Source organism: Corvus brachyrhynchos, unplaced genomic scaffold, assembly GCF_000691975.1.
Source record: "Corvus brachyrhynchos isolate BGI_N302 unplaced genomic scaffold, ASM69197v1 scaffold43, whole genome shotgun sequence".
NCBI lineage: Eukaryota > Metazoa > Chordata > Aves > Passeriformes > Corvidae > Corvus > Corvus brachyrhynchos.
This window is the reverse complement of record NW_008237353.1, coordinates 305,407-308,842: the sequence shown is the minus strand read 5'-3', so window position 1 is coordinate 308,842 and position 3,436 is coordinate 305,407. Positions and strand designations below refer to the sequence as shown.

The following is a 3,436-nucleotide window of genomic DNA, read 5'->3' as shown; positions in this document are numbered from 1 at the left end:
TGCGCCCCCCCTTATGCCTGCTGCCCTTCTTAAGTTCTCCCCATCTTCTGCCACTCCCTCATTTTACCTTCACAGGATACCTCTCAGGTATCCTGGTACACACAGTGCCAGGTACCCTGGTGACTGAAAAGGGTTAAGGAAGATACCCAAGGAAGGAAGGAAATTCTTTTGGCCTTCCTGGCCCCTTATTACAAAGCCGAAAAGAATTTCTTTCAGTCCCTTCATTCCCAGTTCAACAGTTCCAGATATCAGCATCCTCCTTACCTTTAGAGCTTAAAGCATAGCATTAATATCCAATTTATGTAAGCAGGTGATGTTTCTGTCAGGAAGTTCTTTACTGGTTTAAACTTTCATCTCCTTATTTAGGTTGGCAAGACCGTCTGTTTTGTGTTTTTCCCCCACATCACCCACAAGTCAGCCTTTTTCATATCAGGCCTTTGGAAGACATCTTCTAATGCTTTTATTTCCTTGTTATAATTTCATTTTCTTTGATAAGAATAAATGGACTTCTTGCCTTCTGAGCAAGAGAGAAAGATCTGTGAAACCATTCCAAGTCAATTTATAAAGAGGTTTGCTTGCTTAGCTTTTCCACAGTTATGCTTTATAGGCTGTGCAGGAAGATAGTATGAGAAAATTGCACTTGCTGCACAGGCAGAGATAGGAGCTTTGTTGGAGCAATTACATGGGTTTTCTTGATAACTCTAATGTCTTTTCTCTCTTTTTCTCCTTTCCCTATAGACTACATACAGTGCAATCTTTTCCAGGGGCAGTACTGTTTGTACACAGTAGATATCCTCCGAGGTAGTTAGTGAGCACCTGGTAAATACAGCCTGTTGATGGGGCAGCAATCCCACAAAGAGATCTCATTTTCGGCTATGGCCGTAGGAAATGTCTTACAGCACTGTCCAGAGATGCCTCAGCTATCCAGCCTGGGCGCAGGAGATGTACCATACAGCAGCTCTGCACGAAGGTCTGCTGGAAAGCCCAAGGTATTAGTTTGGAATGAGCACTATGTTACCTTCATTTTAGGACCTGACTTACCTAAATGACTATTAGGATAGTTTGCTTAGCATAATGAATGTGTGTTTCTACTCTACACAGAAAGAGTTTTCCAACTGATAAGAAGTTTCTTCTCCCTCCTCCCACCCTCTCCAGCTCCAGTGAAACTAACAGGACATTCTGCATAAATCAGTTTGCTGCTAGGACTGTGTTAAAACCCTTGAAACACCAAGAGACTGAAATCTTTGTTTTAGTTTAAGTGCAAAGTTCCTGTTGAGGTGCAAAAATCAGAAGCGGTACAGCACCTGTTTTGTCCAAGTTTTTGCCTTGAAATTTTTTCAGCAACCTTGATTATGAATTTTTCTGAATTCAAATCACCTTTAGAAAATTGAGATTATCTATTTCTCGAGTTGTGACTTGTTTTCATTTAATTCCTCTCAACCCATGAAAGGCCAGCTATGCTGCTAACTGGAAAATAACTAAACATGCATGTTTATAAAGCATTTCACCCTCAATCAAAGTAAATGCCAACCTGCTTAGCACTAGCCAATATTTGCTACTTGCTTTAGTCCTGACTTGAATTTATTTAGCCTAAGAATCCTTAGTCTCAGTACTCAATGTGTTGTATTAGTGGCAGGCAAACCTCACGGCAGAGTCCTGCTTTGATCAGAGGTAGGCATATCTCTTGCTCCTTGGAATTGCTCAGTTCTGCACTAAAAGGAGCCTATTGGGATTGAAACCGTGGCAGGCAAGAGACAATTTATTAGTGAGGGAAGTGTCTGATGTAAAACTACTCCATTCTTTATCCCGATCTTGCTAAACTGCATTTTTACAGCTACCGCTGCAACTCTCTGCTAATGCCTTTGTGAAAGAAAAGCCTAATTACAGGGAAGCACTTTAGCACTTGTCTCCTTTGTATGAAGGAACAGTCTGTCCTCCAAATCCACCTCCTCTAGGGATCAGTAAAAACAATCCTTAATATTAAGAAAAGCTGGGCATCTTGAAGATTTGATTTGGGGTCTCTTTGCTATGTCTTCCAAAATGAATAATCTCTTTTCTTAGACTTGTGACACCTGCTTCAAAGGCTTAAATGAGCCACTCTGCCTCCTTACATCACCAGAATCAGCTGGTTAGCAAGCTGCGTATTTTGGTAGTCTTAAGGATGCCGAAGGGTTTTGCTACAAGTTCTTGCTGTATGCAGCCTTCTCCCTTCCCGTAGCAGGAGCTAGAGAAGAAAACTGTGTCCTCTAGACGCCACTCTAAGCGGGACCAGCAGCAGTTTCTGTGCTATCCCTTTCTGCACGTGTCTCCTTGTTTCCCTTGTGCAAACGTGTGGCTTGGCTGCAATACAGGAGCTGCTGTCAGGCAGGAATTGTCTAGCCTCGAGCAGCAGTAAATCAACAAGCAGGCATGTTATTAAGCTGTGCTGAGGTAACGCATCTCCTTAGCCAGCAAGGCAAATTGAGTCAAAAAGGAGTCCTGGGGCAGATAATTACAGTGATTAATTGATTCTGGCCAAACCGGTTGCTGACAACAGAGCTGTATTGGCTCCTTCTTTCAAATAAAAATAGCACCTTCTAGAACTCACTCTACCAATGATAGAGATAACAAGAGGTGGTTTAAAATTAGCCTTGGTTAGCCCCAAGCTGTTGTAGCTCTGCTGCAAGTTCAGTCACAAAACAGTTCCACCCCAAAGTGCGGAGAGCGTCTGATGAGCGTAAAGAGGTGAAAGCTGTATCTTAGAATTCATTCCCTCTTTCTGTGCTCTGCCTTGGAACTTACCCTCTTTTGCTGCAGCCAGCAAAGAGAAGGAGCCTTCAGACAAATCTGACGTTCAGGAAACCTGGATTTTATCCTTGTCACAGAATTCTGCATGGTCTTGAGTGGTGCTTTTGCATCTCATCTGCAAAATATGTGGGTTAATTATGAGGGAATTCATTCTGTACAGATTGCTTTGAGAATATCCTTTGGGGAAGGTGCTGTCAAAGCACAAAGACTCTTTTGCATCTGTGATTAATCATTAGTTCACACCTAAGCTTTAAAGCAGGGAAAGCTACACATGGAAAAGAAGTCACTGCCATAATTTAAACACTCATTTTCTGATTCAGTGTTTCCCCTAGCTGATCTGTTGTACTATCCCTGCCATCCTGAAAATAGCATTGGCCAAAAAATTTGAGGGAATTATTTCCTTGTTGGAAAACAGCTTTCTGTAGGAACCAGTAGCTCTCAGGAGAACTGTTGATCAAGGAGAATCTGCACAAATCAGAATGAGACTGATGTTCGACCGGGGAAGAGACTGCACTGTGGGAGTTACAGGCCCTGAACTACTGCTCCCACAAGGCACAGACCAACTCAGGCAAATAGAGATTTATGCCAGCTTGGAACACATCAGCTTTTTTGTTTGTTGGTCTGTTTGAACTGGAACACTGCGGTTCAG

At 42.5% G+C, this 3,436-nt stretch overlaps 1 protein-coding gene and 1 long non-coding RNA gene across 6 annotated transcripts in view; one reads left to right on the top strand and one right to left on the bottom strand.

The window, feature by feature from the left end:
* NEDD9 (neural precursor cell expressed, developmentally down-regulated 9) overlaps nucleotides 1–3,436 on the top strand; it is a 73,235-nt gene that overhangs the window by 52,377 nt on the left and 17,422 nt on the right. The window lies entirely within an intron of this gene.
* The window catches only part of LOC108445808, a 26,792-nt gene that overhangs the window by 16,935 nt on the left and 6,421 nt on the right, over nucleotides 1–3,436 (bottom strand). For 4 of the 5 annotated variants that reach the window (XR_001860781.1, XR_001860784.1, XR_001860783.1 and 1 more), the window contains exon 1: nucleotides 2,782–3,430. This is a non-coding gene — a long non-coding RNA (uncharacterized LOC108445808). Of the gene's footprint in view, nucleotides 1–2,781; nucleotides 3,431–3,436 lie in introns of those variants that run through there. The other variant, XR_001860782.1, reaches the window with a different exon arrangement.